Raw genomic sequence first — 10,155 nt, forward strand, 5'->3', positions numbered from 1 at the left:
CAGCCGCCACCTTGTACGGGGGTGCACTTTAACGGAACAGAGCACCAAGAGAGCGCAGGACATCAATACCGCCGAAAATCCATGAATAAGCACAGCAAAGAATCCATAGTCTGCGCCATATGTATAAACCCTCTAAATTGGTCGGCCGTCCATAACTTAGCTACCCACAGGAAAGGTGTTGGAGTCTGATCGCTGGAGGTCCCAATGATCAAGCACTAGAGACCCAAGCCCCCCTTATGACTGGAGTGCTGGTCATGTGTTCGGACTACCTCTCCATTCATTGTGGAAAATACCCAAATACAAACACATTGTGCTGTACTTTACACTCAATGGGCAAGATTCATCATTAGCTCAAGTCAAAATAATGGAGTAAAAGTCTGATTTTTGGGCAATTGCTAAAACTGCGCAAACATTTGCGACTTTTATTGGCTCTGTGCTATGCTCACCAGTTTTCTGAAAGTTGGCGTGTTTTCTTATGTAAATTAATCTAGACAGATTTACTATTGTGACAATTTAAAAATGCGCAAAAAATTGCGCACTCACTTGTGAGGACCATGCTCATCTTATGCAACTTTTTAATAGAACATGCGACTTTTTTGTAAAGACGTGCGACTTTTGTAAAGCTGCTTACTGAAGGATAAACTGCTACAGTCAAACCACATTGATCACAGTGTTCAAGGACCATTAATAAATCTGACTTTGCCAAAAGGGACTTTGGACATATGTAAAAGTGGAGGAAGATGTAAGTGTAATGATAAATCTGGCCCGATGGCTCCATTTTCACACAGGAACTCAGGCCTCTGATTCTTATGATCAGTGGTGGTCTGAGCAGAAGGTGGTCACCCAGTATAGGCTATAAGTTGCTAGGGTGGGACAACCACTGAGAGTGGTAAGATTCAGAGTAAGGCCTCTTTCACACGGGAGTTGCGGGAAAATGTGCGGGTGCGTTGCGGGAACACCCGCGATTTTTCCGCGCGAGTGCAAAACATTGTAATGCGTTTTGCACTCGTGTGAGAAAAATCACGCATGTTTGGTACCCAAACCCGAACTTCTTCACAGAAGTTCGGGCTTGGTTTAGGTGTTCTGTAGATTTTATTATTTTCCCTTATAACATGGTTATAAAGGGAAAATAATAGCATTCTGAATACAGAATGCTTAGTAGGTGATCAATTGAGGGTTAAAAAATTAACTCCTTCTCTTGTGCGGAGTTCCCAGTCTCTACTTTACTTATTTAATGATTAGCTGTGGGCTAAAGGACCTTTGGTGACGTCAGATCACATGCTCCAATCACATGGTCCATCACCACAGGTCCTAGCCGATAGTTTATCTTTTGAGAAGTAAAGAAGAGACCGGGAACTACGTGAACAAGAGGAGAAGGTGAGTTAATTTTTTTATTTTTTTTAACCCTCAATTGATCACCTACTAAGCATTCTGTATTCAGAATGCTATTATTTTCCCATATAACCATGTTATAAGGGAAAATAATACAGTGAATAGACTGTCACCTAGCAACCATGCGTGAAAAATCGCACCGCATCCGCACTTGCTTGCGATTTTCATGCAACCCCATTCACTTCTATGGGGCCTGCATTGCGCAAAAAACGCAGAATATAGAGCATGCTGCGATTTTCACGCAACGCACAAGTGATGCGTGAAAATCACCGCTCATGTGAACAGCCCCATAGAAATGAATGGGTTGGTATTCAGTGCGGGTGCAATGCGTTCACCTCCCGCATCGCATCCGCGCGGAATACTCGCCCGTGTGAAAGGGGCCTAAAAGCGGCAGAGGATCAGCAACTTGGATAAGGCATCCTAATTGGTGCGTAGAAAGCCATCAACGGTAAACAAAGGGCGGTAAAAGGCTGAGAAACTGGGATACAGGGAATAACTATCCCTGAACTTTCCCTCCACAGCTGCTCAGCCCAGAGATGCACCTTAGGGAGCATTCACACGACCGTGTTTTTCTTCCGCGTCAGTTCCGCAATTTTTGCGGACAATGCATGGACCCATTCATTTCTATGGGTCCACAAAAATTGCAGAATGCCTTTCATTGTCATCCGTGTGCTGTCCGTTCCTTTTATTTTAGAACATGTCCTATACTTAACGGATAGCACACGGAAATGCATCCGTATGTCATCCGTTTATTGCAGACCCCTGGACTGAAAACATTCTAGGAAACCCCCATTTCAGTTTTTGGCAGACAGTGAAAAACAGATGACACACAGAAGCACCACGTCCATATTATACAGACTTACAGAATGGAAACGGAAAGATAACTGAAGACATACGGAACCCACGGATCCGTGATTTGCGGACCGCAAAACCAACACTGTCGTGTGAATGCTCCCTTAATGGTAGGTGTACTCTGCCCGCGTACCTAGGACTGAACTGTCCTTGAAAAGACCCAATTACAAGATGTATCCCAATTTGACAGGTCCAACACATTTTCCCCTCTTAATGCAACAGAGGGTTCATCAGGGTACAATACCTAAGAGGGTCAATACAGAACAAGTGTGCGGCCTCTTAATGGACTAACAGCGCATTGATATAGGGGCAAAACACATAAATGGAACCAGTGGTACACACGTACTCCTAAGATACAGAGTTTATGGCAAAACTATTCCGCAGAGTTGTAACCAACAGATAGAAACAACATAAGTCACAAGGCCTTAGCATTAAAACTATGCAACAGTGCAAGGACTAATATTACATGCACCATATATTCATGAAATGCTGCGTTTGAAACAGAGGGGGTTATAAACAAACCAATCAATGAGACCATGATCACAGTTGCCTGACAGTCATACGGTGACACAACACATGCGCTGATATTACCTGCACCACTGCGTCCTGTGTTGTTCCCATTAGATACTATGTGGGATCATACATACCGAGCCGCAAGTAGAATTAATACAAACTCTCACTCTGCCAACTGTGTATCCAGAGAGGTGTTCCTGGGGCCAAATGATGGCTCCCATTTTATTTTATTGTGATTATAAATAAAAGTTAAGTTTTAGGTCCTTGCCCTCAGTGATACATTATATACATTAGCAAGGATCATTTGCAAATATACCTTCAGTGATTACCTTTTATTATCCCATGTTATAATAATTAAAAAAAAAAATAATTTTTTTATTAACTTCCGCTTGGACACCCCCTGTAAACATGGGTCACATGGATTACTGCCACATCAAATCGGTATAAATCCTTACTATTTGCTATATCTGCACAAAAGGTCACTTAATGAAAAAAAAAAAAGTCGGCAAACAGGGTTGTTTTTTAGCAACAAAGTCACAGATCAGTAAGGCCTCGTGCACATGACTGCCTCAGTTTTACTTTCGGCTGACCGCAGATCCCAGACGTGTGCACCCCACGCACTATGTTACAAATGCCTATTCTTGTCTGCAATACAGACATGTTCTATTTTTTTTGCAGTGCCAGTGGAACGGACATATGGGTGCAGGCAGCACATGGTTGGCGTATCCATTCACGTCAATTTCATGCCAAAGTTCTACCCCAAAATGGCACATCTGAAGCCACCGCCCCCAAGTAGGCAGAGCACAGTGGCCTGTTCCTCTTTGCTTTAAAAGTGTCTAAATTGTGATGCACCAAGTTTCACCAGAATGACACCATGGTGAAGTCCAAGTGCAGCCTTCATCCCGAATATTCTCATAACGCCTCATGGTAGAGGTGCTTCCCCACACATGGCCTCAACAGCTGCAACTGTAAGGTTGTGCTCATCATGTCAAATTACTTTGGTCTAGAAGTTGAGGCTTCTCTGCATATGGTTAGCAAAGGTTTTATTGCATTTGGGTTGCAACTTTTCCCCGGCACGATCACCACGCAGCCCTTTGTTCCGTACTGTGCGCGCAGACAGTCGCACCACTTTCCTGAAATCCAAGCTTCCTGACGAAGGCTCCTGGCGGTTGTGTGAACCTTCCTTGGTTTCTCCAGGGCACGGTGGTTACAGAACCGTCTGTCAGTTCCAGATACAGTATTTGGATATCTTGATATCTTTTTCCTGACTTACAGCCTTAGGCCTCTTTCACACTTGCGTTGTCCGGATCCGGCGTGTACTCCACTTGCCGGAATTACACTCCGGATCCGGAAAAACGCAAGTGTACTGAAAGCATTTGAAGACGGAACCGTCTTCCAAATGCTTTCAGTGTTACTATGGCACCCAGGACGCTATTAAAGTCCTGGTTGCCATAGTAGGAGCGGGGAGCGGGGGAGCGGTATACTTACAGTCCGTGCGGCTCCCGGGGCGCTCCAGAATGACGTCAGAGCGCCCCATGCGCATGGATGACGTGATCCATGCGATCACGTGATCCATGCGCTTGGGGCGCCCTGACGTCACTCTGGAGCGCCCGGGGAGCCGCACGGACGGTAAGTACACTGCTCCCCCGCTCCCCGCTACACTTACCATGGCTGTCAGGACTTTAGCGTCCCGGCAGCCATGGTAACCACTCTGAAAAAGCTAAATGTCGGCTCCGGCAATGCGCCGAAACGACGTTTAGCTTAAGGCCGGATCCGGATCAATGCCTTCCAATGGGCATTAATTCCGGATCCGGCCTTGCGGCAAGTGTTCCGGATTTTTGGCCGGAGCAAAAAGCGCAGCATGCTGCGGTATTTTCTCCGGCCAACAAACGTTCCGTACCGGAACTGAAGACATCCTGATGCATCCTGAACGGATTACTCTCCATTCAGAATGCATTAGGATAATCCTGATCAGGATTCTTCCGGCATAGAGCCCCGACGACGGAACTCTATGCCGGAAGACAATAACGCAGGTGTGAAAGAGCCCTAAGGCTACTTTCACACTTGCGTTGTTCTTTTCCGGCATAGAGTTCCGTCACAGAGGCTCTATACCGGAAAAGAACTGATCAGGTATGTCCCCATGCATTCTGAATGGAGAGCAATCCGTTCAGTTTGCATCAGGATGTCTTCAGTTCAGTCGTTTTGACTGATCAGGCAAAAGAGAAAACCGTAGCATGCTACGGTTTTATCTCCGGCTAAAAAAACTGAAGACTTGCCTGAATGCCGGATCAGGCATTTTTTCCCATAGGAATGTATTAGTGCCGGATCCGGCATTCAGAATACCGGAATGCCGGATCCGTCCTTCCGGTATGCGCATGCGCAGACTGAAAAGAAGGTGAAAAAATAAATGCCGGATCCGTTTTTGCCGGATGACACCGGAAAGACGGATCTGGCATTTCAATGCATTTTTTCGACTGATCAGGCATTTTTAAGACTGATCAGGATCCTGATCAGTCTTACTAAGGCCATCAGTTAGCATACATTTTGCCTGATCCGGCAGGTAGTTCCGGCGACGGAACTGCTTGCCGGATCTCTCTGCCGCAAGTGTGAAAGTAGCCTAAGGCTCCATTCACACATCCGCAATTCCGTTCCGCATTTTGTGGAACGGAATTGCGGACCCTTTCATTTCTATGGGGCCACACAATGTGCGGCCCCGATCCAGAAATGAGGACCCGCACTTCCGGGTGCGCATTTCGGTTCCCGAAAAAAATAGAACATGCCCTATTCTTGTCTGAAATTGCGGACAAGAATAGGGCATGTTCTATTAGTGCCGGCAATGTGCAGTCCGCAAAACACACACGGATGTGTGAATGGACCCTTAAAGGGAACCTGTCACCGGGATTGTGTGTATAGAGCTGAGGACATGGGCTGCTAGATGGCCACTAGCACATCCGCAATACCCAGTCCCCGTAGCTCTGTGTCAAAAAAACGATTTGACCCATATGCAAATTAACCTGAGAAGAGTCCTGTCCCTGAGAGGAGTCCAGTGTGAAGGAGCCCAGCACCGCCCCGCATCCTCAGAATCTCCTCCTTGCTCCACAACGTCAAAGCTAGAGCGTCGTAATCTCACGATGCATGAGCTAACGCATGCGCAGTGTCGTCATAGTGTTCCTTCCCTGTGCTGGCATCAGCCTCAGGGAACGGACTGCACATGCACTAGCTCACGCATCGTGAGATTACAGCGCTCTAGCTTTGACGTCAGGGAGCAAGGAGGAGATTCTGAGGATGCAGGGCTCCTTCACGCTGGACTCCTCTCAGGGACAGGACTCTCAGGTTAATTTGCATATCTATAAAATCGGGTTTTTTTACACAATAAAAGCACACAGAGCTATGGGGACTGGGTATTGCGGATGTGCTAGCGGCCATCTAGCAACCCATGTCCTCAGCTCTACACACAAAATCCCAGGGACCGGGACTTTTGTTTGCAGATCCTTGGACAGTTCCTTCTTCCCACATACTTCAATGCCCAGCAAAGTCTGTGCCGCCTGGATGAAACGCACCAGAGAGTTTCTCAAGATCTAAGTAACTCGTTAGACACAGGTGTGGATACATACCATTTGTTGCCATCCTGAGCGAATACCCAGGGTGCCCATACATGCGTCAATGGCCAACACAACCAAGAGGTTTTTTGTTTATGCAGCACTTCACTGCTGTGTGTACGGCTACTTTCACACTTTCCTCAGAGTGATCCGGCAAGCAGTTCAGTCGCCGGTACTGCCTGCCGGATCCGGCAATCTGCATGCAAACAGACAGCATTTGTAGACGGATGTGGACCCATCTAACAAATGCATTGCAAGAACGGATCCGTCTCAGTTTGTCATACGGACAAACTGATCCGTTTCTATTTTTTCCCACATTAACGGTCTGCGCATGCACAGACCAAAAGGACGGATCCGGCACTGATACATTTCAAAGTAAGTTAATGCTGGATGCAGCACCTGATCCGGAATTCTGGACGGAATACCGCAACATGCTGCAGTATTTCCTCCGTCCAAAACGCCGTTCAGCGACTGAACTGAAGACATCCTGAACAGATTGCTATCCATTCAGAATGCATGGGGATAAAACTGATCAGTTCTTTTCCGGTATTAAAGGGATTCTGTCATCAGAAATGAGCCCTATAAGCTAAACATATGGCGATGTCCCTTGTAAAACACAGAATCCTAAAGTTAGTTTATCAAATGCCCCTGTGGCTGTATATTCCTAAAAAAGCGGTTTATATCACCTGTCAATCACTTCAAAATGTGTCCAAGGGGACGTCTCATGGTGAAAGGTGCCCAGCTGCAGCCATCTCGTTTAGGTGCCCAGCGCCGCCTTCTCAGCTGAAATCGCTGCCCTCCCTTTCATGCGATCCGCCTACCTTACGTCATCACTGCCTCTCTAACCACCGCTCGCTTCATCCAGATCCTGCGAGCTTTGAACCAGGCTGTAGGAGGTTGGATGGCTGGGATGGGCAGTCAGTGGAGGTTCGAGCGAAGTGCGCCGGCCGGCACATGCGCACTTCGCTATACGAGGCCGCTGCCAGTAATCCGCACGGGCGCATCAGGATATATCTAGTGCGTGGGATCTGGATGAAGCGAGCGGTGGTTAGTGAGGCAGTGATGACGTGAGGTAGGCGGATCGCATGAAAGGGAGGGCAGCGATTTCAGCTGAGAAGGCGGCGCTGGGCACCTAAACGACATGGCTGCAGCCGGGCACCTTTCACCATGAGACGTCCCCTTGGACACTTTAAGTGATTGACGGGTGATATAAACTGCTTTTTAAGGAATATAGAGCCACAGGGGCATTTGATAAACTCGCTTTAGGATTCTGTTTTACAAGGGACATCGCCATATGTTTAGCTTATAGGGCTCATTTCTGATGACAGAATCCCTTTAAGCCCCTAGGACGGAACTCTATGCCATAAAAGAAAAACACCATTGTGAAAGTACCCTTAAATGAGCACAAATCTGCACCATTTGATGTCGTTTTGGGGCGGATTTTTTTTTTAGGTTAACAAAAAAGTCTACAGGGAAAACCACTCTATAGAAGGTGCGGAATCACACGAACAATTGACATGACGCAGATTTCAAAAATCCACACGGCACGCAAGTCTCCGCACAGAAGTACTTTGATGGTCCTGTATAACGCACAGTGTGCAGGTCCCCGTACAGTCCTACCACCTAACCTGAAGTGTGTGCAGAAAATCCACAGCATTAAAGGCCTTATCCAGGATTAGAAAAACATGGCTGTATTCACCCAAAAACAGCGCCACCCTCTGCACCTCTGACTCCAATACCAGACAAGCCAGGGACGGTGCAGTTTGTGGGAGTCACTTTTTTTCTAATCCTGGACAACCCCCTTTAAACTCTGCAGAAGTTTTCCATAACTTTATCTGCACATAACTACGTGCGGCCCGGATTTAAAATCCGCAGCACGTTGCAGTGGAAGAAGTTTGGGGCAACCAGCGGCATTTCCACAATTTATATTGCACCAGATTTGTGAATTTTCCACAGCGGAGCCGTTCAGCTGGTGGTGCGCACTCTGCTCCTGCGCCAACCCTGCGGTCCTAGATCTACCGCCCACATCCCAAACTTACAGTGCAGTGTGGGACGCGGCTCGGGGTAGCTACACTTATGATCAATGCAATCGGTTTTAAAACTTTGTTACATTTTTTGCAGGATTACTTAATTTTTTTAAAAATCCTACAGAAGGCAGGTGACCGCAATTATAGTTTTACCCCCAAACCCCCATAATCACCACCAAACACTCAAGTCGTGCAAAGTTATATTCAGATTATTTCCCAAACCTACATTTCTTTTACAGGGTGGCAACCGACCCGGCCACCATTACAGCACTTACAGGAAGTTACTGAGTCTGTAAAGTTACACAAACACGGCTAAAAACTGCGAGACGACGCCCTGCGGGCGCTATAAAGGCTCCATATCAGCGGTCACCCAGCTTTCCCAGATACAGATATAACCACCACACCCTGTGGCCTCTATATGAGACACCATATTGGTCATCACCCAGGTTTCCCAGATGCAAATACACCTTTAGCTGCTTGAAGTAAGCTGGGTGACAACCCATACACTAAAAAGGGCGACAGCCAAACAGCTCAGGGATTGTCACACAACTTTCCCACAGTGCTGGATAGGCTTTATCCAAATGACTCCCAAAGGGCTATCCAGAGCTCTAGGAAAGCTGCATGACAAGCCCATGAGGTCGAGTAAAGCCAGCCATTTGCCACCCAGCTTTCCCAATAACAAGATACTAAAAATGGACCTCCGTCCTTCAAACGCTGACATCGCAACACCCCTCTAGAGAAGAGTGGACTAGTCCACTTCTTTGCAGAAGCCCCAGTAGGTTCTAACTAAATGCAGGAAGGGGGGGGGGTCGATACTGGAGTCTACATTCCTTTGCATGAGCTGTCACCATGAGGTAAACATCAGCCCTGGAGAAGACCCAGAAAACGCACAGGCACAAAATGAACGTCAGGGTTCCCACCCTACAGCTACTAGCCGCCCAGTGTACCCAGCGGCATACCACCCAGCTTTCCCAGGCCTACTATGTCACCTACCTCGGCCCGTCCTGAAGAAAAAATAAACAAAAAATGGCGTCTCCGTTTTATTGTGTACAGGCCCCGACACGCCGGTCAGCTGACTCCCTAGTTTCTCACCGCCTTCTTCTCTCCCACGTCGTGACGTCCTGTTAGATCCGGGTACCGAACGCCTTGTCCGCCATGATTGTTACTGGCCACTGCCCGGAAGTGAGAAGGTATGTTCTCTGAAGTGTAAGTGTCCTCTGTGGAGGGTCCTCAGTCAGAGTGGTAGCTTCTGCAGGCAGTGTGGGATGGCCATGCAATAACAGCATTTTGTTTCCTGTGAGATAGGTGACACCAAAAGAGTATGTCGCTCATGAACTCATTGCAGGCCCGTTGCTGTGGGCACAGTGGGGCAGATTTATAAAAACTGGGGTAAAGTAGAACTGCCTTAGTTGCCCATAGCAACCAATCAGATTCCACCTTTCATTTTCCGATGGAGCTCTGAGAAGTGAAAGGTGGAATCTGATTGGTTGCTATGGGCAACTAAGGCAGTTCTACTTTACACCAGTTTGATAAATCGCCCCCCAATTTCTTTTTTTGGCATTTTTGTTGTTGTTTTTTGCGCCTTTAGGCCTCATGCATATGGCCAGTGCCTGGCCGTGCCCGTATTGCGGCCCAAAACAGCCAGTCCGCGATATACAGGCCCTGGCCGTGTGCACACTGCACCACGGATGCGGACTCATTCACTTGAATGGGAATCTGGAAGATACATGCACTACTTTTTTGCGGTGTGGACAGACCACGGACCCATTCAA

At 47.4% G+C, this 10,155-nt stretch overlaps 1 protein-coding gene across 3 annotated transcripts in view; it reads right to left on the reverse strand.

Annotated features, from left to right (window-relative positions):
- Window positions 1-9,491, reverse strand: part of MARCHF7 (membrane associated ring-CH-type finger 7) — a 43,769-nt gene extending 34,278 nt beyond the window's left edge. For all 3 annotated transcript variants that reach the window (XM_040440314.1, XM_040440313.1, XM_040440311.1), the window contains exon 1: window positions 9,377-9,491. The gene's annotated coding sequence lies outside the window, so the exon portion shown is untranslated. The remainder of the gene's footprint in view (window positions 1-9,376) is intronic.
- Between the last annotated feature and the right edge of the window lie 664 nt (window positions 9,492-10,155).

Source organism: Bufo bufo, chromosome 7 (genome assembly GCF_905171765.1).
Source record: "Bufo bufo chromosome 7, aBufBuf1.1, whole genome shotgun sequence".
Taxonomy (NCBI): domain Eukaryota; kingdom Metazoa; phylum Chordata; class Amphibia; order Anura; family Bufonidae; genus Bufo; species Bufo bufo.